The sequence below is a fragment of the Lontra canadensis genome, unplaced genomic scaffold (genome assembly GCF_010015895.1).
Source record: "Lontra canadensis isolate GAN:19392208 unplaced genomic scaffold, GSC_riverotter_1.0 scaffold17, whole genome shotgun sequence".
In the NCBI taxonomy this organism is placed as follows: Eukaryota; Metazoa; Chordata; class Mammalia; order Carnivora; family Mustelidae; genus Lontra; species Lontra canadensis.
In genome coordinates, this window is record NW_022631011.1 from 14,206,169 (window position 1) to 14,234,129 (window position 27,961).

At 41.3% G+C, this 27,961-nt stretch overlaps 1 long non-coding RNA gene across 1 annotated transcript; it reads right to left on the minus strand.

Annotated features, from left to right (window-relative positions):
- Window positions 1-23,808: 23,808 nt before the first annotated feature.
- LOC116868906 lies at window positions 23,809-27,418 on the minus strand. The gene is made up of 3 exons (XR_004382912.1): window positions 27,366-27,418; window positions 25,131-25,268; window positions 23,809-24,233 (listed from the first exon to the last, which is right to left on the minus strand). It is a non-coding gene; the product is annotated as an uncharacterized LOC116868906 (long non-coding RNA).
- Window positions 27,419-27,961: the final 543 nt, after the last annotated feature.

Sequence of the window (27,961 nt, forward strand, 5' to 3'; positions counted from 1 at the left end):
TGGGTGGCTCAGTCGGCTAAGCGTCTGCCTACTGCTTGGTCACGATCTCGGGGTCCTGGGATAGAGCCCCACTTAGGGCTCCCTGCTCAGCCGGGAGTCCACTTCTCCCTCTTTTGCCTCCCTCCCTCTGTTCCTCCCCTTCTGCTCTCTCTCTCTCTCAAATACATACATACATACATACATACATACATAAAATCAATCTTTGGGAAAAAATAAGTCCCATAAAGCATTTAATAAGATTTCTTTAGTACCCGCTGCATGCCAGTAATGGGAACACAGTTCCTGACAAGGAGACAAAATCCCAGTTCTCACAGAACTTACTTTAAAAAAACAAAAGCAAAAGCATTTCTTTTGAGATACAGATTCATACACTTATCATTTATACATAACACATATAATGTAATACATGTAATTATGTAATATACATATACATAAGTATACACATACATATATGTAATATACAGTCCACACTATACATCATGCAGTAATACATGTAATATGTAACAGTCCCATAAACTTTACCCGTTTTTCCCCAGATATTACTTTTAATAAGATAAAAGTAATCAGATAAACAAATGAACAAGATCATTTCACATGATATGATATGAGCCATGAAGAAGGTAAAACAGGGACTGAGGGTGGGGGTGGAATACTTTTTGGATAAGGCAACATTTGAGGAGTCATGAATAATGTAAAGGAGTCAGCCATTAAGAGATGTTGGAAAAAGCTTGCTAAGCACTGGGACCAGTGAGTGAGCAAGGAACAAAGAACAGAAAGAAGCCATGTAGAGACAAAGCACAGGACCAGTAGGGTAGAATGGGATCCCTTAAGATAGGAGAATGGCCTGATTATATTTGATCTCATAGGTCAGGGCCAAGAGTTTGGATTTTATTTCAAAACCATGATTTCATTTACTGTGACTGTTCTGTGGTTTCAAAAAGCTAAGAACAAAATAAGAATGGAAGCAGAGAAACCAATCAGAGGCGACTGAGTTAGCCCAAGTGAGGATGGTTCGAACCAAGGGGTTATCTGGGTCAAAGGCCAGAGATGGACAGATTTGGGATACATTTATGAGAAAGATGCAAAGGGGCTTACAAATGAATTGGATGTAGAGGTGAAGGAAAAATAGCCATCCCTATTTTTAAAGATTGATTTTATTTATTTATTTATGAGAGAGGGAGAGTGCATGCATGAGTGCGGAGGGATGGGGGAACAGAGGGGAACAGAGAGGGATGCCCCACCATCCCTATCCTTAAAAGAAAAGAGGGAGAGGGCACTCTACCCTTCCTATCTTTAAAAGAAAAACAGGGGCACCTGGATGGCTCAGTTGCTCTAGTGCCCAACTCTTGCTTTTGGTTCAGGTCATGATCTCAGGGTAGTGAGATGGAGCCCCACACTGGGCTCCATGCTGCGTGTGGAGCCTGCTTAAGATTCTTTCTTTTTCCTCTGCCCCTCCCCCACACTCATGTATGCATACGCTCACACATGATCTCTTTCCCTATAAAATAAATAAAATCTTAAAAAGAAAGAAATAAAAAGAGCTGTCCCTCAGCTCCTGCCCAATGTCCTCTTGAAGGCCAATTTGTTGACCTGCTTCTCCACCATCTGTGTCTCCATTTCTTAATTACCCTCTCTTTATCTAGTCCAGCCTGGGTTCTGAACCAACCATACCACTTCCCTCTGTCTAAAAGCTGCTTCATTACCAGTGTCACCAGTGGCCTTCTTGTGGCTGAAGCCAAAGAATCTTTTTAGTCTTTTTCTTCTGGGACCTCTCAACTACATTTGTTGGTATAGAGCACTCCCTCCTTGTAGAAACTCTTTGGCTTTCCCTCTTTCTTTCTGGCTGTTCTTCTCCATCGCCTTTGCTGGCCTCTTCTCCATGGAAAAGCTAAGTGCTAGGGGTCCTAGATTCTGTCTTAGGACCTTTTCTCATTCCTTGCTTCTTCCCTAAGAATCTCAAAACTTACATAGACTCTGTTACCATCTTGGTTCCAAAAACTCCCAAGTCTTCATCTCTCTTCTGGCCACTCAAATGCCAAACTGCTTGCTTGACATAACCACCTGGTTGCTTCAGGCACCTTCATTCAACCTGTCCAATAATGAACTCATTGGAGTAAACTCCCACCTGCTCTACTTCCAGTTGTTTATCCCTCTCTTAGTAAATGGTACTATAATCCAGTGGGTAGCTCAATCCAGACACCTGGGTGCCATCTTGATTTCTCCCCCTTCCTCATTCACATTGAATCAGTAACAGTCACAATCACAATTCTGCCTCCAGTGTATCTCTCAGTAGCTCTTGAATGAGTTCTCTAACTCCATGGTAACCACATACTTTAAATCATTGCATTCTCTTTGTGGCCTGTTGCAGTAGTTTCTATCTGCTACACCTGCTTCCACTTCCACATGCCATTGTCCAATCTATTATGCACATTGTAACTAAAGTCATCTTTTGAAAAGCAAAACTCATCCCATACTTAAAGCTTTTAACGGTTCTCCATAACCCTTAGAATTAAATTCCAGATCATTAATACGATCTACAAAGTCCTATGTGATCTCTCTTTCAATAAATATAATAAAGATGTCTTTGGTGGTAGGGAAATTCAACTAAAACTGCCTGAATCAATAAGGATATTATCGAAGGTAAATTAGCCCAGAGGTGAGCACTTTCAGAGTTGGCTCAGTAGTTCAGTGATGTCCTCAAGTGTCCAGCCTCTTGCCATCCCTGGTGTATCAGCACTGCCTTCCTCAGAGTAGAAAGACTACAAGAGCAGTTCCAATTATCACATCTACACAAAACAATCTACAAGACTAGAAAGGAAAGATGGGGATTCTCTTTCTACCTCTGTCCTTTTATATGGGAGGAAAATGTTTCCTAGAGGTCTTCTTTTGCAGATTTTGCCTTAAATCTCACTGATCCAGATTGGGTCCCATGATCATCCTTACACCAATCACTAGCAAAAGACTGAAATTCTATCTGAACAATACAACTGGGGGTTCTTTTACCAAGAAAGATGAGGATAAGGTAATTGGATATGCTAACAATAAGGCTTCCCCAAATAACCATTTTTGGCCCCATCTGCTATCACTCTCTCCCTTATTTTCCATGGTCCTAAATTTTCCTACTTCTCTCAGTTCCTTGAGTAACTAAGTCCTCTTTGACCTCTTTGGCCTTTACACATGTTTTTTTGCTCTGCCTGAACACTTCCTGCCAATACCCACCACTTTCAATTTCCTCTAGGTCAAAATTCAGGTCTTAGTTTGGTGACTACACCACATCCATCTCATATTATCCTTGACTTTCTCATTGCCTGCTGCATTTGCCTTCCTATTGATCTTGCTGGAGATACCTCTAACTACTTCATGAGTTAGAGATAATGGGTGTAAAGTACCTTACATGTAGGAGGTGACATATATATTTATACATGAAATTTATACAAATCTCAAAGATAGATATTATTGTTGCCATTTTATAGGCTCAGAGAATTTAACTTAGCAAAGGCCACATAGTAAATTATGGAAAAACAATGTTTTAATTCTAGATCTTCTTTTATTTTAAAATTCATGTGCTTGCAGTGCCTGGGTGGCTCAGTCGGCTAAGCATCGCACTCTTGATTTTGGCTCAGGTGGGGATCTCAAAGTGGTGGGATCCAACTCCATGTAAGGCTCCCACTCTGGGCTCAGTGGGGAATCTGCTCTTCTCCCTCTCATTCTGTCCCTCCCTGCTGCTTACAGCAATGCACTTGTGAGTTCTTTCTCTCCCTGTCTAAAATAAATGAGTAAATCTTTTTAAAAATAAAAAATAAATAAAATAAAATAAAATCCATGTGCTTTTCACTAAGGAGCTTGTGTAGAGAATAGAAGCACTAAGAATCTTAGAAAAGAATAAGACAAAATTAAATAAAATAAAGCAGAAAAATGAAATATGGGAAGCTAGGTAAAAATGAAACATCTGATATTATTTATAAGGGTCTTAATAAACTTATGAAGGTGACAATAATAATAATGATGATGATGGTATCAGTGAGAAATAAATTCACAATCCAGATTCTAAGTCCTAGAAAGCATCAGTATAAATCAGTATAAAGGAAATTTCAAAGACTTACGACCAACATCTCTGATATTACATGGAGTGGGAAGAAAGACTTGTACTATATGATCTTTTGTACATTTTGACATTGTACTGTGTATATCCATTGCAATAGATAAAAATTAGCAATCTTTACATACATATGTCCTTTAACTCAATAATTCTACTCCTTGAACCAATGTGTAGACAAACATGTGCACAAGAAGGCATAATCAGGAATGTTCTTTGTAGCATTGTCTATAATACCAAAAATTTGCAACCAACAAGGTTTCCATTCATAAAGGAATGATTGAATATATTGTAGTCCATACATGTTGTAGAAGGCAATGTAATTGTTAAGAGGAACAAGGAAAAATTTTTATAGAACTTAACTCTATATTAGATATCAATCCAAGTGTTTTATATGTGTTAACTATTTTCTTGATGTTGTTGTTGTTGTTCATTTTTTTTTTGGTGGGCAGCAAAGTTTATTGAGAGTACAGTAAAGTACAGATAGTACAAAGCTCCCAAAGAGGGAGGGGACCCAAGAGGGTTGCCCTGTGTTAACTAATTTAATCTTCATAATACCCTAGGACATAGGTAACTAATATCCTGATTTCCAAGAAAGAGAGGTACAGAGAGCTTGAAAACTTGCCTTAGACCACATTTATGGTAAAAAGCAGAGTTGGGAGTCCCACCCAGGAAATCTGGTTCTTCAGGTCTATGAACTTCATCCAGTACTGGCCTTCCTCTATTGTGGATAACATGGAGGTATCTCTAAGACACCATTAATAAAAAAGGATGCTGCTGAAGAAAAGGATGTTATTAAACCAAACAAAAATCAATATAGTGTATACTTCTCATGGAGAAAAAGCATTATATATTTCTCACTGAAGGAAGGCAGCACAGTACATTTTCAAGATCCTAGCTTTTTCTCTTGCTCTCCCTTTTTTCCCTGTTCATGCTCTACATTCTGCTTTGGTCTTAGTTCCCTCAGTTGAAAAACACAGATAATGTTTACTTGTAGAATGGTGAAAGGCTGACTGCAATAACATTGAAACCCTCACTCATTGCCTGACAGGGAGTGTTAGTTCTCTCCCTGATGTCATTCATTCTCCAAACATCCAGCGAGAACCTGCTATGTGGCAAACTCTGCCGGGGACACTGGGGGCACAATCAGGAGCAAGACTCAGTGAGGTGAACAGCTGTTGTTTTCGACTGCTGAGCTTCTCCTCTTCGTCTGTGACAGCACCACTCACTCTTTCTTTGGAAGAAGTTTCCTTCCATCATCTCACATGACTCTGGTGGGCTTGCCCATCACACGGTCTGCTTTTTACCCCTTATGGGTAGGAGTTCCTGTTGCTGTGATCTGCAGTTTCCCTGGTGTCTGTCCTTCCTAAGTATAGTTGACACACGTCCTTTTTATCTCCAAGCTACGCAGCATCTTACCAATACCTCCCTTTGTTTTTGATTAATTTATTCAAAGTTGAGTTTTGTTGCCTGCAACCAAACTCACTGACATATGTGTCCTGTGTCCTCAAGGACTTCCATCACTTAACAGGTAAGATGAACAGAGAAACAGAATTACATTTATAATTTGGTAAAACCCATGCGTAGACAGAGAAAGAACGATGGTGCGGGCTTATGCCAGGGGAATATAACAAAGGGGAACACTGCAGATAAGGGAACCTGGAATGAAGGAAAGAAAGGCAGAGCATTCTAGAAAGAGGGGAACTGATGAGCACAGACAAGGAAGAAAGAAGGAGCATGCTCTGTTTGAAGGGGGTACAAACATTTCCTTGTTCCTGGAATTTTAAGCACACAGCGGGCGATGGGGAAAGAACTGGAGTTCTGGGCACAGGCAAGGTCATGAAAGCTGTATGCAGGTTAAATATTTTCAACTTGCTTTGTGGTGTGGTGGAGCCAATCAGGAGCTTACGTAGAAGAAAGACATGTCAATACCTGCAATTTGACAAGTCACTTTGTTTATGCCAAGAGTTCTCTGACTTGGGGTGCGTGGGTGGCTCGGTCAGTTAAGCGTTTGCCTTCGGCTCAAGTCATGATCCCGGCATCCTGGGATGGAGCCCTGCATTAGGCTCCCTGCTCAGCAGGGACTCTGCTTCTCCCTCTGCCTCTGCAGCAACGCCTACTTGGGCTCTCTCTCTCTCTTTCTCTGTACAAATAAATAAATAAAATCTTTTAAAAAATAAAATACAAAAAGGAAAAGTCCTCTCACTTAATCCAGCAACAGAATCACCCGAGTAGCTTATTAAAATGGCCCCATTCCGAGATATTTTAAAACAGTGGGCTGGGGTAAGCTATAGAAGCTGCACTATTTTTAAGAGGAGGGTCTACACCCAATTTTGGGGCTTGAACTCACAACTCAGAGATCAAGAACTACATGCTCTACAGACTGAGCCAGCCCAGAAGCTGCATTTTTAACAGTCCCCCAGCTGGTTCTAATGAGGGGGTCAGTGGATCATTCTTGGAGAAAGAGGATTCCACAGGATGGGCAGCAGTTGCTTCAGGTGACTTTGACAAGATGCAGAGATGTCAGGTCAGAGGAGAGAGTCACTTACATTCATTCCTAATGTAATCTGTCCATGACCACGGCCATGCCTCCTTGATACTGGAGACATTACACTGGTTCATACTCTAGTACTGAAACATATATACTTCTGAACTCACCAAAACCATTAAAAAACTTCTAATCCATTAATCTGTGGAGAGTAATAAAGATTCATTATATTCTCCAGAAATATAAATATCCAAGAAGTGATCTTGAATAGTGTTTAGAACACCTCCACCATCTGTTGTCTGATGGTAAGATGAGGCACTCTTCTCTTCTTCAAGGGAGAAGGACATCATCATAAATGAAGTTCTATTGAATGAAAGACCCAGGAGTTCAACCCGGGGAGTCAGTCAAGTGCCTGGATCCTCTGCCTTGGTTTCAGTACAATTGGTTTTTCAAAGATGAATATTGTCTTCAGTTTTCCTGCCAGCTGGTCTCACTCCTAGTTGCTGCTAGTCTTCCCAGATAGCATTTCGGCAGCCATGCCATTCTGCCCATTACAGCTTCCTGGAGCTGTGAACAGTCCCACTACAGCACGTCTTCAAAGCGTGTGCATTACTCCAGGAATGACTTTCAGTGAATACGGCTGTTGACTTTTAGTGGGCAGCACAACTATGTAATCATTGAACCAAGTCCACATTTGGGGTGTTTTACTTCAGTGACCGTGAAGTCATGGCATGCTTGGAACAGGAAAGGGTCACAGAAGGCATCTGACCTAGTCCTCTCATCTTGCAGATGAGTAAACATTTCCAATGAGGTGAAAGCATTTGAGTTGCATCCTTCAGCATTTCAAATGGACGCATCTGAAAGAAAAATTAAGTCACCAAGTACTTGGGAAGAGCTGGCCTGTTTATAAGAGATATAAGTTATTTCTGGAGGCAAGATCACAAAAGGTGAAAATAAAAATAACAAATGATTTAAATAGGAGCTTATTTTTCTTTTCAATATTTTATTTATTCATTTGACACAGAGAGAGAGAGAGAGATCACAAGTAGGCAGAGAGGCAGGCAGAGAGAGAGAGGAGGAAGCAGGCTCCCCGCTGAGCAGAGAGCCTGATGCGAGGCTTGATCCCAGGACCCTGAGATCATGACCTGAGCTGAAGGCAGAGGCTTAACCCACTGAGCCACCCAGGCACCCCAAATTATATATATATTTTTAAGTAATCTCTACACCCAATGCGGAGCTTGGACTCCTGACCCAGAGATGAAGAGTCAAATGTTCTGTGAACTTAGACAGCCAGGTGCCCCTACTTAAATAGTAGCTTAAAACAAAATTAGAAGCAATATAGGAAAATAGTTGTGATTAATTGTATACAAATATAAGATCTTTTTTGTGATTTTGCATAACACTGGAAATTATATAAATAGTTTACCATTGGACATCCTTCTATTACCCATACAACTAGCCATCTTTTATCAAAGGAGAATGTTTATGCCTCAGCTTTAATTCCAAAACATGTAATTGCTTCCCGTGCTGCCATTATAAAGGGCTAGTATCCAAAATCTATAAAGAACTTAGCAAACTCAACACCCAAAGAATAGATAATTAGATCAAGAAATGGGCAGAAGACATCCAAATGGCCAACAGACACATGAAAAAGTGCTCCACATCACTTGGCATCAAGGAAATACAAATCAAAACCTCAATGAGATACCACCTCATACCAGTCAGAATGGCTAATAATTAACAAGTCAGAAAATGACAGATGTTGGTGAGGATATGAAGAAAGGGGAACTCTCTTACACTGTTGGTGGGTATGCAAGCCAGTGCAGCCACTCTGGAGAACAGAATGGAGGTTCCTCAAAAAGTTGAAAGGAGAGCTACTACCGTACTACCCAGAAATTGCACTACTGGGTATTTATCCCAAAGATACAAATGTCATGATCTGAAGGGGCATGTGTACCCCAATGTTTAATAGCAGCAATGTCCACAATAGCCGAACTGTGGAAAGAGCCTAGATGTCCATCGACAGGTGAATGGATAAAGAATATGTGAGATTTTATATATATATATATAATATATACATAATTATATACATATATATATAATATATATATAATTTTATACATATATATATATATAATGGAATATTATGCAGCCATCAAAAATCGAAATCTTGCCATTTGCAATGATGTGGATGGAACTAGAGGGTATTATGCTAAGCGAAATAAGTCAATCAGAGAAAGACAATTATCATATGATCTTGCTTGATATGTGGAATTTGAGAAAGCAGGCAGAGAGGATCATGGGGAAAGAGAGGAAAAAATCAAATGGGATAAAACCAGAGAGGGAGACAAACCATAAGAGACTCTTAGTCTCAGGAAACAAACTGAGGGTTGCTGGAGTGGAGGGGGTTGGGAGGAATGGGATGGCAGGGTGATGGATATTGGGGAGGGTATGTGCTATGGTGAGTGCTTGCTGGGAATTCTGTTAAGACTGATGAATCATAGACCCGTGCCCCCGAAACAAATGATACATTATATGTTAATTTAAAAATAAGCAAATAATATAGATAAATGTCTTTTCACTTAGGGAGGAGATAGAAATATATTTTATCAGTATATATGAGTGTATGTAAATATGTTCCTATTATGGAAGGCTTCCTTAAGCTAGTAGATAATAAAAGAAAACAAGAGATACTATTTTGATTGATTACTATGGTCATGCACAATGTTTAAAGCTATATATGTATGCGGTCATCTATGTATGTGTTGAGATTATAACAATTCAATCATGTATATATACATATAAATACATGTGCATTTATATACATATGTGTGTATAGTTTAATGTTTATGACAATAGTTTTTTCTTATCCCCTTTTCAAAATTTAAGCTCAGAGAAAAACTTGCCCAAAGCCAAACAATCTCTATATGGTAGAGCCATAATTTGAAACCTTGTTGTTTCAGCCTCCTAAAAGTCTTTGCTTCTGACCACAGTACAAACATGGTACCAATTTTTTCGATCCTACCATCAGACATATAGGTTGGACTGAGTTTGTTCTGTTTATGTTGCTTGTTTTTTTAATGTGTTAGAAGTTTAGTATTCTGAATTCCCAAATCCCAGAAAATAACAGGATATAGTAAAAACTGGCAGATTGGATTTTTTTTAAGGCATAACATTGGTAACTTAAAATATCTTATAATATTGAAGATGTCCCTGGAATAAAACAGATGTAAACTTTATTATACTGATTTCATAAATGGAAAACTCAAGCAAATAAAGGGGTCTAAAATACCATTTACTTCTAGCCGATGCCCTCAAAATTGGAAACATAGGTCAGCTGAAAAATAAACACACAGAAATTATGGTAGAGGTTTAACTCCAATGATCTGGAGTGGCAACAACAATTAGGGTAGAGATTTTATGCAGAAATTTCTGGGAAACTTGGTGGTAAGAGCTATTCTTCTGTGACTCCAACTAAAAGATCAACTTCTTTTAAAAAACAGCATCGTGGTTAAGAGCTGTGGGTATCATTTTCTGACCTTCTATCAAAACCCATATCAGCTGTACCCTGTGAAAGAACTGTGGCATCCTCAGATGTGGAAGTCAACAGCAAATTGCCTATAAGCAAGCATTAGAACAATTACATTTTGTGTGCTGTGTCTTCCCTTCTCCCTGTTTCTATTTGGTCTTTTGTTTCAACAGCTGGAAAAGTGGGGCAGGGTGGAGAGACATGGCTCACATGGGAATTAGGGGCCACGGACAAAAGTAGGTGCAGACCGGTGGACCAGGTGGGATGATGACATGGAGCGAGGCAACTCTCCAGATGCTGTCCCGGGTGCACAAACCTTTCTCACACCTGGTGCCTTGCCAGGGCAGGTGGCATGATGGCTGGATGGAGTTACTCTGTCGTTTTACAATGAGCAAAAGCTGTTGAAGGAACAGATGTAGTGAATCAACAGACACTGGTGAAACTTATTAATTTTACAACTTCAACTGGGATTACTAAAAGGGTAGAATTTCTCCAAACTCGGTACAATATTCCAAAACAACATTACTGGTAATGAGTTTATTAAAAGCACAATATCCAAGATTATAGGAAAAGGTCATACAAAGAGAATTAACTTAAATTCATAAATCTTTCTTCATGGCCCTGGGCAATTGGATACAGCGTGTAAAGAATTTTCCACTACTATTTTGTAATATGTGTATGTACCCCTAATGAATTGTATTGGCCTCTTTTCTTCTTCTAATTGATTCCAATAGAAAACTGGCTACCTATCACTCAGCATATGAAGAGGGCTGTTATTAAAATGCCAACATATGTATCGTGAACAACTTTGTGGTCAGAAATGCATTAATATAGTCTGTCACATTTGAAGCTATTTTTAAATTAATTTTGTAATTTACATATGAGTCTAATCAAAGACCAGTCCACTTAAAGAAAAGTAAGCAGCTCTAACTTTGCTTTTTTTTTTTAACCTTTATGTATAATTGCTAACCATAATACATAAACTAACAAACTCAGGAGACTTAATGACAATATTGCTCCATTAGATTTGCTGTAGAGTATTATCTGGAACTCCATGCCAAATGAGAACGAATAGCCAGAAGGTTCGGCCAAAACCTAAAGTTATTAATAGTGATCTGTAGAGTAGCAGTCATACAAGGACAAGAGGGCTTTCAATGGAATGAAGTTTATGTTAAAGTAATGTGAAATTCACATTCGTCAAAGGTTAACTCTACCTTAAATACAAAATTGCAGGAATAAAAATGAAGCAAAATATTTAAATGGAATGACAATGTCCCTGACACCTATAAGGCTTAACTCAGAAATAACGGCCTTTCCCACAGCAGAGCAGTGCCCTCTCTCTAGCTGGTCTCTGTGTTAGCAAAGTGAATACAGAAAAATCAGCTGATTCTAGGTCAGCAGCTGCAGAGGTAAGGGGAAAAGAAATCATTGTTTTCTTTAAGGCTCTGGAGAATCCCCTTACAGGAGACGGGAAAAATCAATGCCAGATGGCTCTCAAGGAGATGCCACTAATGGTTCTTCTACTGCAAGTCCGTTGTGAAAAAAAATTCCTTCACAGCGAATCAATAGGGCAATGCAGCGCCAGAAGCCGCCTGTCTCGTGAACCACTGATGTCCCCAGCAGAGGACGACGCCTTCCTCAGTCTCACCCCTCCAGGCCCAGCAGAGACCATTTCTGACAGCGACAGTGATTGATGACGTGGTTCAGACAAAGCAGCAGAAAATTTCCCCCCTTTCACTTCTTATTTGTTGTTGAAATGGTATTTTAACCTACTTAAAGAAAATTTATAAATAATATCAGATACCATTCATAAGGCGCTTACTGTGGGCCAGTAAAGTGTGAAGGGCATTGCCCTTTTTTACTGAAGTATAATGGACATACAACTATTCATTAGTTTCAGGTGGATGATATAATGATTCAACCTTTGTATACATTATGGAATGAGCACCACAGTAGGTCTATTCTCTGTCACCACACAAAGTTACAAAAATTTTTTTCTTGAGACAAGAAGTTTTAGGATTTGATTTTTTTAGTTTTCTTTTTTCCTTCCTTCCTTCCTTCTTTCTTTCTGTCTTCCTTTCTTTCTTATAAGCTCTATGCCCAGTGTGGGGTTTGAATTCACAAACTTGAGATCAAGAGTCGCATGTTGTACAGACTGAGCCAGCCAGACGCCCCTCTTAGCAACTTTCAAATTTGCGATATATTATCATTGACTATAGTCCCCATGTTGTACATTACTTATTTATTTTATGACTGGAAGTTTGTACCATTTGACCCTCTTTGCCTATTTCGCACTCTGCTTCCCCACAACAACCAATCTATTCTCTCTATGGGTTTTTTTGTTTGTTTGTTCATTTGTTTTATTTTCGATTCCACATATAAGTGAAATCATACAATTGTTGTATTCTCTGACTTATTTCATTTAGCAAAATACCATCTAAATTCATCTATGTTGCTGCAAATGGCAAGGTTTCTTTCTTCTTGGGCGCCTGGATGGCTCAGTGGGTTAAGCCTCTGCCTTCAGCTCAGGTCATGGTCTTGGGGTCCTGGGATCAAGTCCCGCATCAGGCTCTCTGCTTGGCAAGGAGCCTACTTCCTCCTCTTTCTCTCTGCCTGTCTCTCTACCTACTTGTAATCTCTGCCTGTCAAATAAATAAATAAAATCTTAAAAAAAAGATTTCTTTCTACTTTCTGGCTGATTAGCATTCCCTTGTATGTGTTTGTGTGTGTGAGAGACACCCCCACCCTTTTTTAAAGTAGGCCCCACACCCGAAGTAGATCCCAACTTGGGGTTTGAACTTAGAACCCTGTGATCAAGACCTGGGCTAAGAGTCAGATGCTTAACCGACTGAGCCAGCCAGGTGCCCCCGTGACACCTCCTTTATCCATGCATCCATCAGCGACAGACACTGAGATTGTTTCCGTATCTTGACCATTGTGAATTACGCTGCAATTGACATAGAGGTGCATATATCTTTTCAAATAAGTGTTTTCATTTTGTTCAGATAAATACCAAAAGTAGAATTGTTGACTCTTATAGTAGTTCTATTTTTAATTTTTTCAGGGACTTGCATCCTGTTTTCCATAGTGGTTGCCCTGGTTTGCATGCCCACCAACAGGAGACAAAAGTTCCTTTTCCTCCACATCCTCACCAACACTTGTTATTCCTTGTCCCTTTGATAACAGCCATTCTGACAGGTGTGAGGTGATGTTTCATTGTGGTTTTGATTTGCATGTCCCTGATGACTAATGGTGAGCATTTTTCATATGCCTGCTGGCCATCTGGATGTCTCCTTTGGAAAAATGTCTGTTCAGATCCTCTGCCCATTTTTTTTTTTCAAAGATTTTATTTATTTACTTGACAGACGGAAATCACAAGTAGGCAGAGAAGCAGGCAGAGAGAGGAGGAAGCAGGCTCCCTGCTGAGCAGAAAGCCCGATGTGGGGCTTGATCCCAGGACCCTGAGATCATGACCTGAGCCGAAGGCAGAGGCTTTTACCCACTGGGCCACCCAGGTGCCCCCTCTGCCCATTTTTTTAAAAGATTTTATTTATTTATTTGACAGAGAGAGAGAGATCACAATTAGGCAGAGAGGCAGGCGGGGGGGTGGGGGAGCAGGCTCCCTGCTGAGCAGAGAGCCCAATTCGGGACTCAATCCCAGGACCTGAGATCATGACCTCAGCCGAAGGCAGAGGTTTTAACCCACTGAGCCACCCAAGAGTCCCCCTCTGCCCATTGTTAAAATTGTGTTCTTGTTATTGGAACTCATTCATCCTTCACTCTAGAATAGGTATTATTTTCTCCATTTGAAATGATGTAACTGGCATGAGGCCGTGTAGCCTGCATATGGTGGAGCTGGAATGTAGACACACGCCTGTATGGCCCTGGTTTCTAACCACCACACTATATATTCTGTTCTAAAATATGAAGTTGAGAAGAATGATTTCATAAATAATCCCGTAGCCCTGGGAAGACTGCTTTCATTATCTTGCATTCGCTTTCTTTGTGGTTCATATGAATATTGCTGCAAACTTCTTTTCGGTTTATTGTTGCCACACACAGCCCTTACCCCCCCACTGTCTCCTTCCGGTTCAGCAAGAGTAACCACTTTCCTAGAAGTGACTTTGTACCCAACACACCTCCCCAGCCACCAGTCACTGTTTATTAGTTCAAGGGTGGCTACCTGAGCCAAGCTGGGCTTGGAAGTTTGTTCAGGAGGAGTTTTGAAATTTGGGCAGAGAGATGTCAAAAGCTAGAGAAGGAGGGAGAAATGGAGGGAGGAGAGGAAATGAATCCATTTCTCGCTGCTTTAGCTAGAGCATGCAAGCGTCAGAAGCTATGTGCAGTCCCGTTCTTCATCGTGGCCTGCAGGGATAGAGGACAGCCTTTGCACAGTGAGAAAAAGGCAGAGCACCCGAGAGAGATGGAGAAGGAGGACACTTGGACTCCCCACAGTGTTTCAGGCTTTGCTTTGTTCCCAAGGCCTGGCTCTGACTCTGTCCTTGGGCTCTGTGAAATGTGTCGATTTTCCGAGAAGGTCTCTCTCTTACTTAAGACAGTTACAGTCTGCTCTTGTCACTTGCCACAGGCTTCGGAACGGATTTTTTATAACAAAATTAATACTATAAAGTGTTCTAAGTATTTGCACAGTTGTCCGTCTCAGAAACACATCAATAGGTCTGGAGGGGAGACGGTGTCAGTGAAGTGCACAGACGTCCCTTCACAGATGTCCCTTCGATCAGCGGGGAGCAAGGACAGTCTGACTCTCACACCGACTGAATCCAGAAGGAGACTTACTGGCTGCTGCAGCTGCAGGCTCAGAGCAAAGGCAGGGTTCTGGGGTGAATTAATCCGAAGACAGTTGCACCATTTCCTTTTGCCTTGCCTCCTCCATGCCCATCTTCTTCTTAGGCCAGTAGCAGGACAACTGCCACCTGTGACTTAAGGAGGTTTCCTACTGTCCCCAGTGTATTTTTGTGGCCCTCAGTTCTTGCTACAATTCCTGTGGCCAGGGTGGTGGAGTGTGTTCAGGGGAGGCCCGAGTTCCTGAACCAACATCTGGAATGTTGGATGCAGGATGGAGAATATGAAGATCATGACGGTTCCTGTAGGGCAGGCGTGGAACAGATGAGGGAGTTTCTTCCACAATGTCTGCTCAAGGTCCTTTGGGTAGACTAGCATCCTTGAACACACGCCTTCCTCTTCCCTGCTGAGAAGCAATGGCTATGAACAACATTGGCTGTGGAGACAAGACTGCCAGAGATCTTTCAGATTTCTGGCTTTTCTCTGAATCTTCTTCCTGTCTTCAGCAGCACCTGCCCCTGTCAATTTCTTGCTTAAAAAACACTGGAGTCTTTGGTCTGCACTGTGGAACCTTGACATGGTGATGATAGTCCCTTCTGAGACAGCCAGGGAGGCTGGGGAGGAGCCAGGAGCTCCCCGGGGCTGGTAATCCTCATGGTCTTGCGTGAGCTGAGCCCTCTGCTGAGCTTTATCTTGGCTCATCTGCTTCTTGTGACAACTTGCTATTTTTCTTGGCCCTGAATTTCTGAGCAGTAGTACTGGGTCTGGAGATGGCTGGCACATCATAAGTACTACCCAAGTGGTTGAGAGGCAGAACAGAACTCTCAAAACAGAATGCCAAGGCTTGTATCCCAGCTTGGACACTTACCAGCTATGTGACCTTGGACAGTCTACTGAACCTCTCTGTGCCCCATTCTCTTCCTCTGTAAGACAGGGTTAATGATGGGTTAAGTGAGTTAATGTACGTGAATCATTCTGAAGAGTGACGGGTACATAGTAAGCTAACATTATTGTCATTATCATTTATTACCGGAGGTTGAATTCCCAGGGAACAGACTCTGAGGCAGGAATTTAGGTAGAGTCACGTTAACCCGCAGTACTTTGCAATCAACCCCTGGAGTGAGATTGGGGATTGCGCAGAGGAAGGAGTTGAACCGTGATGCAGCTGTCGCCCAGCCCAAAGGGAGAGGTGGGCAGGGCGTTGTCCTTTGAAGATTTTGTGCTGCTCCTCCCTCCACCTCCCTACTCCCTGTGAGGAATGTTGGCTGCAGGCTTTCCCTGAGGACAGGTGTGACACAGAGGCAGGACAATTTCTAGGGTGAGACCTGGCTGTGAGCCACTGGCAGACATGACTCTGGGTACGAGTGCTTCAGTCATGGAGGGGAGATGTGGGCTGTTCCCAGCAACCACCACATATGTCTTCCTACGGGACCAACTTAAGAGAGGGCTCAACCCAAAGACATTGAGCTGTGGTATCAGCACCGACTTCAGCAAGCCGGGCATTGTGTTGTCCTCTTTATGAATTCCGGCTATAGCTCCTCAGGCGGCCCGTGTCTGAATTATAAATCACCCCCCCCTCCTCAGTGTACAAAGAACATGACAACTATAAAAAGTTGTAAAATGGGGGACTGGGCAGCAACACACATTTCCAAACACATATCCTCTCCTGTTGGGCGGGAATAGCAGGAGCTCCAGGCCATGCACGGGGGTGAGGTCCTTTGTTAGCCACACTGGCTATGGACACTTACCAGTTATGTGACCTTACAGCTGAAGCTGTGCTCCCAAGGGGACTGCCCTTTCTATTGCCTTTGTTGAGCCCAAGTTCTGTCCTCTGGGAGGAACTCTTCTATTCAGTGTCCTCTCTGGCTATATTTGGGGTGAACATCAACACAGAAATCCTCTCCTAAAGGATATATATCTATTAAGGAACCTGTTTCTGGATGGTAGGCTTTCCAGGTCGTAGAATTACCTGGAGTTTGAATGGTCATGAGATATTAAAAAATACTTCCCCAAAAGCCCCACAACAAACCTCCCTTATTGGCTTGAATCAAGTCAAATCTAGACTTAAAGTAAGAATGATCTAAATAGCGTGGGCTTGAGATCCCGAATTAATGATTGGGAAAGGGGATGGGTTTATCAGGTTGGGTATAGCCCTACAGAGGTCTCAGTTTCTCAAGCCCTGGGCTGCTAGCCAATGGGAAAGTGGAGCAATCGATGTTGGGCAGTGATCCATCTCTTGGCCCATTAGCAATTTAACCGGATCAACTGCTTGAAGAGGCAAGATATAGAAAGCACCGATGAATTTTGAGAAATTTGCAAGCTGATCTCCTCCAGTCACACTCAACAATCCACAACTGTACCTTTAGCCTAAAAAAATTGCTTAAGGGAGATGATCTATTCTAGAGTAAGGCTGACGGATTTTACCAGCAGCAGAGAGGAACAATTAGCAAATCAGTTATTTGGCCTTACTTATATCACTATCATATGATGGCTCATTGTTCATTTCAGAAATGTTAATTTTGAAATCATTAATCTCAAGGGTTACCTAAAACATAATTATCAAGTGCTTTGTCTGTCTCCCAGTTAGGTACCCGATCTCATTCAACCTAATAGACCTAATATCTAGCGGGTCTTAAACATGATAGGAACATGATGAGAATCTGTTAAATAGCAAGGGGAGGTTCCTTGTATCTAGTCACTCCCAACAACTCCACAGTTACTGATACTTTTAAAATGAGCTCTGCTTGGAATGCAACCTTTTCTTCTCTCATCCATCTGTATACTTAGCAAAAATTGCAGGAATACAGGGAGTTTTTGAGAAATGGAATCATAATATTAATGTCAACATAACTTTAAAGCAAATGAAGTCTTCTAAATTATTTGAAAGTGATGGAAAACGGTTTGCTTTTTCAGGTGTATGAATGTCAGCTATGTCGTGTCCTGATAAACCGTTCCTTATGGGAAAAGTAAAAACGTGTTGAGTTTTCCAAAGCCTTACCTGTTCCCAAGCACATGGAAATGTACTAACAATTTCACTGATTCTCAGACCCGCAGTCAGTGATGTGGGAGCTCTTCCACCCTTCCTCTATGAGCATCAGGGATTCCGGGGTCCTTCGTCAGCCACACTGGCAGCCTGAAGCTGTTTCCCACACACGCTTGCAGCTGAATCTCTTCCCATGGGGCACCGTCACTGCCGCACAGTACCTTCTTTGTCAGATCGTACCACCCTTTGCTGGCTGCTGCGGCTGTATACCCTGGCAGGGCTGTTCTGATTCTCTAATACAGTGTGGTTTGCCTGATATCTTAACCTACTCATTCATGAGACAGAGAGAGAGAGAGAGAGAGAGAGAGAGTGAGTGTAGGCGGGTGGGTGGGGAGCAGAGGGAGAAGAGAGAGAGAATCCGAAGCAGGCTCCATGCACAGCCCCGAACCCAATGCTGAGCTCCATCTCATGACCCTGAGAGCATGACCTGAGCCGAAATCAAGAGTCACATGCTTAACCGACTGAGTCACCCAGGCGCCCCTTACCTACACTTTTAATAGGTACCCTTCTCTCTGTTGGTTACTATCACCGATTCCATATTAATACATATAATTATATAGAATATTTTTATTTGCTCATATTGTTATTTATGGACACATGAGAATTTGTATAGTTTTACTGCACATTTTCATGGCATTTTACGCATGGACTGTAACTGATTTAATGAATTCCCTATTACTGGACGTTTGGTTATTTTCTTGTTATTATAAATAATGCTGCACTGAATATCCTTGCAGTCAAACCTGTCCCTTTCCTTAAATTTTGCTTTAGGATCATAATAGCTAATTTAATCTGTTTTACATGCTTCTTAAAAACAAGGAAATGATTTCATAAGTAGTTCAAGGCCTGAACAGTTTTCAGAATTTAGAAGAGCAACTGACAAAAATAGAAAACACTAACAATCCTACCATGTATACCAGCTTAATTACCAGCTACAACAATTCAAGGAAGAGCTGTCCAGTGGCCTAGAGCAACGATCTTCCTGGAGACTTTGGTTTTGTGTAGAAGCTGCTTACCATCAAGTAAACAATGTGGTTTTGAAATAATTTTCAGATGTTTTATTGTTTTTGCTTTAAATCTGTAATGAGCCATTTGAATCTAAAGAAAATACAACTGAATAAGAATTAAAGGAGCTCCTTTACTTTTTACAATTTTTTACCTGGGTAAGTAGTACAAACATTTAAACAGGAGAGTAGAGTTTATAGAAGGGCAAACTCTGGAGAGACTAATAATGGGAAATCTAGTGAGGGTAAAGAAAGGACTTCAGGAAATTTCTAAAGCAGAGCCGGCTGTTTGATTTGCTAGGACTGTAGGAAAACTAGCTGAAAGTGGAAATTAGGAAGGAGACTGTAGACCATTTATCTTAGTTCTACTTTGTTCCTTCTGCTGGTTTCCTATCAACCAGAATCTAAATCTGCTTTGCAAGAGGCAAATCCTAGGTCAACTCTTACTCCAGGGCTCTCTCCTTTTCCATAGTGGTTCTGTGCACCATAACCCTTGCTCACTGATAGGAAATTTCTCTATATCCAGGTAGATCTCCCAGTCACAACCACTACTTGGGTGACTTACAAATTAGTTGTCTGCCTAAAATAATAATAGCCATTATTTTTATGTATCACATGCTGGAATAAGGTCTTTATTTTCATTATTTGATTTTACCCTCATAATAAACCTTCGTTCAAGCCTGCTTAAGCAGTAAGAAATTGTACTGGTTTGTATTTTAAAAAATGCAAAAGCGGTATTGGCTTCAGGCAAGGTGTTATCAGGGTTCTGTTTCCATCTTTCTGCAATTCTACTCAATTGTATGTCTGCTGTATTCTGAAGCTCAATTCCCTGGTTATATGGAATGGGTGCTGGTGGTATTGGGGGCTCCTTATATGCTTTTTTGAAACATTGTGGGGGAGGGCTTCAACAGATGAGTTCTGTGGGGACACATTTCAGTCTATAGTCTTTCATATCTCCTTAGCCATAATCCCTGGCCCAATCAATAGCAAGGAGAATGGGATTCTTATCATTGCCTTAGATGGATCACCTGAGATAAAAAGAATTTGGGGAAGTCAACCACAAAGTATATGGTAAAGTAGGTACACTTTGCAAATGAGGAAACTGAATCTGAGATATGTTAAGTGAACGGCCAAGGTCATGCATATAATGAGTGGGAGAGCCAAGATTTTAAACTTGATTGACTCTAAAGCCTTTGTTCTTTGCAGTCCATGACACTAGTGTCTCTTGTTTGCTTTCCTAATTTGCAGTTTATCTGCTCCTTCTAATTTTAGGCTGTGTCCTCTTTCCATAGCAGTTACCTTGCCCCAGCCTCGCAACCTGAGTGGACAACCCAGGACCCTGAGCTCCATGCCCCACCTTGGGCTGCAGGGATGGAGGGTCAGGCCCAAAATGTGAAAGGAGCCCCAGTGTCCTCTGGACTGCTACTTAAAGACTTTTTACAAAATCCTTACTTTCTGAAGGCGTTTTAAGTGCTCCTTACTTAACTTTTTTGGTGGGATGCCACCCTTCTACTTTCCTGAAATCTCCATCAACTTTTAGATCTCCTAGTACTTGTTCACACCGTTCAAACTGACTGGAGGCCTCTGACTGGATTTTGTGACCCTTCTGCTGGGAAAAAATAGAAATGTTGAAGTAAGATAACCATGATACTGTGATTTATAATGGGAAATATAGATTTGGTCTTCATCCTTGCTTCCGTTTCACAGACCTCCATAAGCTCTTGGCATTTCCTAAGTGATCGGAGGAGCACTGGGAACATCTTTTGTCATACCATTTGGTCTTTTATTCTTCATTCCTGAAATAGCTCGGGAGCCATAATACTGTAAGGAATGTCTTGTTATTCATAACATGCCCCTTTCAACCACACATGAGCTTGTGTTATTGAGGTGACATAAATACAGATGTGTTATTCTAGAGATGGGGGCTGGTTGCCAGGAGAACCAACCATGGTTACAGGATGGAACTTTTGGTCCCACCTTCCAGCCTCCAGGAAGCGGAGAGGGGTTGCAGGTTGAATCCATTGCGGGGCCAATAATTTAATCAATCATGCCTATGTCATGAAGTCTCCATGGAAGCTTAAAAGGACAGGGTTTGGAGAGCCTTCGGGTTGGTAAACACATGGAGGTTTGGGGATAGTGGTGTGTCCAGAGAGAGCAGGGAAGCTCTGCACCCCTTCCCACATAACTTGCCCCATGCATCTCTTCCATCCAGCTGTTCGTGACTGCTATCTTTTTGAAATAAACCAGTAATCTAGCAAATAAATTGTTTTCCCGAGTTCTGTGAGCTGCTCTGGCAAATTAACCAAACCTGAGGAGGGGTTGTGGAAAGTTCCAATTTGTAGCTGGTCAGTCAGAAGCAAAGGTAGCAAGCTGGACTTGTGATTGGCAAGGGGAGAGGGCGTGGGGGTGGGCAGTCTTGTGGGACTGAGACCTATTGAAATAAAACTGCTAGGCCCAAGATGGAGCTGCTTTTGCGTGGGTTGCCACATCAGCAACTAAAACTTGGATAATTTTTGATCCCTGTAAATGCTTGCTTGTCCAGAATCGCTGTATATCCAGCCAGCCAATTCTGAACTGCCAAGAAACTGTAATTATTTCTTTGTTCTAAATAAGGTCAGATATGTGACCTCAACCAATCAACTTAAGGCAAATACTTTTTCCTGATTCTGATGGACCTGCTAGTCTTATAAGGAAATCCCTGACCTCCTAGCCAACCCTGTTTTCACGTTGCCTTTTCTAACATTTTCTAAAAACCGCTCTCTCCCAAACAGCCCTTGGGAAGAGTGCTCCACCACTTGGGAAGCATGGGACTCCCCCAACCATGGATTGCTTTCCAGTGCATAAAGGACATCAAACTTGTCACTAAATTGTTTTATTTTTGTCATTTGACAGCCCTTACTTAACTCATGGGATCTGATAGTATGCCCAGGTTGATACCATCAGGATGGAGTAAAATTGTGGGACACCCTGGTGGTATCCCAGAATTGGTGGGTATATGGAAAACCCACCCCTTTGGTGTCAGAGTGAGGTAGTATTGTCATCGGGTATGGAGAATAGGGGAGACACAGAAGAAGTAGGTTTTTTTTTTAAATTTTTTTGTTTTTTGTTTTCCTTTGCAGACACATGGGTTCAAGCCTTCTCTTCTATTTCCGGGCTGAGTTACTCAGAACAACTTGGTTAAACCTTCTAATCCCCAGTCTCCTCCCTTGTAGATTATGGATACTAATACCCATTTCACAAGGTTGTTCTGAGACATTAGAATCCACATGCGAAAATGTCAGACAAGAAATACGTCCTTAATGAATGGGAAGTCCTACTTCCTTCATAAAATTTCTTTCATCTCAACCTGAACTGGTTACTCCTCGGAACTGTCATAAAAACCACAGCTAACACAACCGGTTTGACTGTTAACAGGGCACTATGTTGTGATAACTCTTCTATTGCTGCCATAGACTTCCATTTAAAACTTGTAACTACTTAACTTTCCAATTAGATTATAAGCAACTTGCAGTCTCTGTAAGATGCAGCACAGGGTCTTGCCCATAGATTTGGAAAGAATACCCAGTGCAAAACTTTCTCCTCTTCAGGCATAGTTAACACTACTTTAATATGCTCAGTAAATACCAGTCATTCTCAGCTATGAGGCAGACAGTAGAAACACGATGTAGGAAAATTATGTCCCCCCACTGCATTTTGAAGGATGGCAGGAGTCATTGTGAATAAGGACACGGACCCATACTGCTATTCTGATGTGGATGTTGTTAGTACTGACTCTGAGATTCTCAGTAACCTCAAGAACAGTCCGTTCAAGCTCCCACGGGTGGTCCTGGGCCAGTTTCCATTTCAGGCTCCCTTTATCCCAGTTTTTTTTTTTTTTTTTTAAAGATAGCTTCTGCCTTGGTTGCTATTGCAAAAGTTGTTTTCCTGGTATCCTTCCAAGAATTCCATGCCAAGAATGACATGATTGTCACTTGTTGTCCCTAGCTGGAACTTCTTGATGATGAAAGGGGGTGCTATTTATATTTACATTAAGGAAACAGGCCTCACGCAGTACTAGTCTAGGCTAACTAACCATCCTTCTATCCTTGTACTGGTGTTTTGCCTTAAGTTTGCTTGTTTTTTCCTTGAGGGCCAAGAAGAGCCTGTCACTGAAATCCAGGCTGGTTGGTGAGTAGAGGTCACCACCAAACAACAGATATCCCAGACATGGATTGCCTTACCTGAGGACACTGTCTTTTGCCCTTCTGGGTAGACTCCTGTGGTCAGCTGAGTCAAAATCTCCCACCCCCTTCCCACAGGAATAGACTGGGTCACATACCAAGATTAGTCAGTGTTTTACTCAGAGAAAATAGCCACATTCCCATGGGATGGGGTGAGTGCTGGTTAACCAATTACCTGGTTAAGGTACAAAGAGTCCTCATATAAGAGCACAATAGACACGGTGCTTTGCACTTAGAGAACTCTTCCATTACCACGTGTGCTGTTATTTACAGCACTCCCAGCCCTGCACGAAGTAGGTCATTGGGTCAGAATGCTTTTGGGGAGTTCCAGCAAACCAGTGTTGCCTTGGCTGTGACTCCCAAGCAACTCCCCACCCACCCCAGCTTTTTTCCTGGGGGTCTCGTCATCTCTGCCAAGTCAAGAACTTGGGTTTTAAAAGCTAAGTGAATTGGTGGATATGCATTTTATAGTGATTCTTGTAAAGTGTAAGTATCTTAAATGAAGCAGTAAACCTTAAATATAATTTTTTGGTCAATTTTACCGAAATAAACCTGAAGAAACAAGCAAACAAACAAAGAACTTGGGTTTTTCTGACTCTTGGTTTTATTTATTTATTTATTTATTTATTTATTTATTTATTTATTTATTTTTGACTCCTAGTTTTAGACACCACTTGATGCCAAAACTTCCCAAGACATCTTTGCCTCTCATTATATTTTCTCCTTGAGGTAAAAGCACTTTCCCTAGAAGGCCATATTAAAATTGCACATTGACTTGAAGGGGAAGAATGTCAGTTAGGACACAGATGATGCCATGGCTTTTGGGTGATCAGAATACTAATACTTCAAAAGTCAGAGTTTTTAAGGTTGGGGGGGCGTTGGTCCCTAGATATGTTTGCCAAAGGGCTTATCAGTATAGTTTCATCTCCTTGACGGTATTTCTGTTAAATAGGAAGATCAGATCAGAAGACTCCAGTTGAAAGACCTTCCTTGAAGTAAGTTCAGTCCCCTTTTCTTGGTCTGTATTGCTTTTCAGTGGTCTTTCTGCTTCTGGAAATTCAAATAAACTCAATTCAATAAGTATTTATAGAGGTTTTGTGCCTGGTATTTTAATAGGCACTTTGTGCATGGTATTTTAATATTAAAACTTTGTGCATGGTATTTTAATAGGCACTGGTGATACCAAGTAGAATGAGACATAGTCCTGGCCTTCAGGAAACTCAAAACTTGGGGACATTGGGGTGGCTCGACAGGGTAAGCATCTGCCTTGGGCTCAGGTCATGATCCTAATGTCCTGGGATGGAGTTCTGCATGGGGTTCCTTGCTTAGCGGGAAGCCTGCTTCTTCCTCTTCCTGCCACTCCCCCTACCCCGCCCGGCTTGTGTGCACGTTCTCTATGATTTGAAAAAAAAACAAAAAACAAAAAACCTAAAAATCTGATGGACCATCTGAGAGAACTATGTACCCCATAAAACTTATCGCCCTCATTGTCAAAACTTCAGAGCTCCCACGTTATTTTTTTTTTTTTGAGATTTATTTGAGTGAGTGTGTGTGAGAGACAGAGCACAAGAGTGACAGGCAAGAGAAAACCGCAAGCAGAACTCCACGCTGAGCACAGAGCCTGACGTGGGGCTCGATCTCACAACCATGAGCTCACAACCTGAGTGGAAACCAAGACTCCAACGCTTAACCAACTGTGCCATCCAGGCACCACACCATGTTTTTTATTTCCTTTCCACTAAAAACAATCCGCCACCCAAGGCTACCTGCTAAAAAAGAACAGATTATACACGCCTCTTTTAAGGAAAAATTCCCATTAGGTTGCAAATGTATTCTAATTCTTTATGTCTTTTAGAGATTTTTTTGGTTGTTGAGTCTCTGTATAAAGTAGATTAAGTACAACTAGATTCACATTTATAGTAAATTCTAATGCATACTTCTTCCCACCTGAAGGAGCCCAAGAAAAGACAAAGATGGTGGAAAGGAATATCACAGCTCTTTCCATAAAGCTGAAAAGCTGCAACCTGCACGGCAGACGTGCTCACTCTGGTTTTCTTCAAAAGACACGTGGGTCTGCATAAGCACCTATGGGCACATTTAGAAGGAACATTAGAAGGAACGTTAGCAAAGGTCTTCTAATTACTAAGTTTCCTGAAAATGGGACGAGGTCCCATAAAGTAGTACATTCCTTTTCACTAACTTTATTTTTTTTAATTTTATAAAAGATTTTATTTATTTATTTGCCAGAGAGAGAGTGCACAAGCAGGGGGAGTGGCAGGGAGAGGGAGAAGCCGGCTCCCCGCTGAGCCAGGAGCCCAATGTGAGACTCTATCCCAGGACCCGGGGATCATGGCCTTAGCTGAAGGCAGACGCTTCACTCACTGCACCACCCACCCACTTTCACTAGCTTTACACAAAGTTGAAGTTAGACAACCTGTTGAAAGGGGTACTATAAGGTTGAAGATGCCTATATATTTTTTAATGAGGCATCTGGGGGCTGCACTCAAGGGAGGGAGGGACCCCCAGAGGATGCTGGGCCAGTTTGAACTGAACATTTTGAAAACCAATTTTCTTGCTGCCCTCTAAAATAGGAGTATGGTATATTTACTGAAAGAAACTCTTCTCTTGGGAGTGGAGGGAACTTGATAAAAGACAATATTATCTTATTATCTATAGGATTACGCAGGTTTGGAAGCTCTCAAGGAAACGAGGATCGCTGATTGTGTCCGCAGGTTTTGTCAACTTAGAAACCCACATCTGTTGGATGAGTGACTCACTTTAGGCTGAAAGGCTGTTGCTTTAAAAAAGAGACACAATCTGGGACATTATTCAAGCATTTAGAGCAGAGTTTAAACCCAGACGGGGATCAGTGCTTGGGTATTCATCAACTTTGCAAATGAAAACAAAATAAGGGGTGTCTGGGTGACTCAGTCGGTTAAGCAGTGGCTGCCTTTGGCTCAGGTAATGATCTGGGAGTCTCATGTCTGGCTTCCTACTCAGCAGGGAGTCTGCTTCTCCCTCTTCCTCTCACCCCTCACCCCACTCATCCTCTCACTCTCAAATTAATGAAATCTTAAAAAAAAAAAGTAACAAAATAAAATGGAAAACAGTCATAGGTATATTTGCCTAGTACATATTTGTGTGAAGATGTACTTTTAATAATGTTGCTGCTAAATTGCTACTGATGACAATTTAGATACAAGTTTTAAACCAATTGCACATTTTCTTCACAGCTGTTTTAAATAGGACTGTATCATTAATTAAAAAAAAAACTGGTCACTGTGGTATTGTGATTTATAACAAGAAATATGCATGTGTTCTTTATCCCCCTTGCTTGCGCCGAGTTCCTAAAATGCTTGGGATTTTCTAAGCTAAAAGGGCAATTAAAGTGTCTTTTGTTACGTTAATGAAATGACTTTCGAAAGCGCCTAAGGAAGCTAGTTGGTTGCGGAATCTATCATCACTGGCCTTTGAGTTCATCAGTAATGTCTATGTAGGACTAAACCTTTAACCTGCGGGATCTGATGCTATCTCCTTGTAGATATGTCAGAATTGATTGATATCCAGTTGGGGTCCCAAGAAATGCTTGATGGTGTGGGGACCCACCCCCTCTGCCAACACTGGAATTAGTATCAGAAGCTATTTAGATACCTTGTAGCCTCTCAAGTATTTACTTGGTTCACTGTCTGGAAAACTAACATTCTTAGATTCAGAAATCTAAGTTATAAAAATATGAGATCTTCCAGTCCATCCCTCCATCATTTATAGAATTGTTTCATCTACATAACAACTGTTCTTTTATGTTTCCTAAAAAAAAATCATAATAATAGCTTATACTTACCCATATTCTGAGCCACGCACTGTTCTTTACATGCATTATCTCACTTAAGAAAGCCTACTTTCAAAAAAAAAAAAAAAAAAAGAAAGCCTACTTTCCAGGTTAACAATCTTAAGGAGAAAAATAAACCTTTTTCTTTTATAAGCAGTTCATATGTCTGTGATATATATAGCAGAAATGATCTTTCGTTTTTTGTTTTTGTTTTGTCTTGGTGTGTGTGTGTGTGTGTGTGTGTGTGTGTGTGTGTGTGTGTTTCTCAAGGGGACTGTCGTGCTTCCCTTTTCTTGTGTCTCATCTCAGAAGCTTCAGAAAAGGGAATTGATTCCAAGACTCCTAATACTCACTGTATCAGAATCTCTGCCCGCAGAGCAGTCCTCCTCTTCCGTTTCTCGGTTCTCTGTCACTGTTGCTTCTACTCTGTTAGGCAAAAATGGAAAACCTGCATCATCCTGAGAAAATATATCTGGAGCCCTCTTCCTATATTTTTTTTGTAATGCCATATGTTGGGGGAAGAGGTAGAGAGAGAACAGGTACCCTAGGCAGAGATGGTTCTTGTTAATAAGGTCAATCACTACAGCATATACATACGCCTTCAAGATTTGAACCTAGAGCTATTCTTTCATTTCCCATAGATATCATCACTAGCAGCAGCTTACAAAAGCAACACTTTTGTGTGATCTTGGTTTTTCAGATTTTCTCATCTCTCATAAACTGTGTTTATTTATCCAGCTAGTAGCACATTAGGAATTTTGAAAAAGTAATACATGTTTGTGGTAAAAAACAATTAAAATAGTACCAAAGGGCACACAGTGAAAAATAAGGATTCCCCCACAGTAACACCCACCAACGGCATATCACTGTGGCCAGTTTATGGGGTATTTACCAAGCATACTCCATGCACACCAAACATATAGATGTATATATAAATCCCTTTTGTATG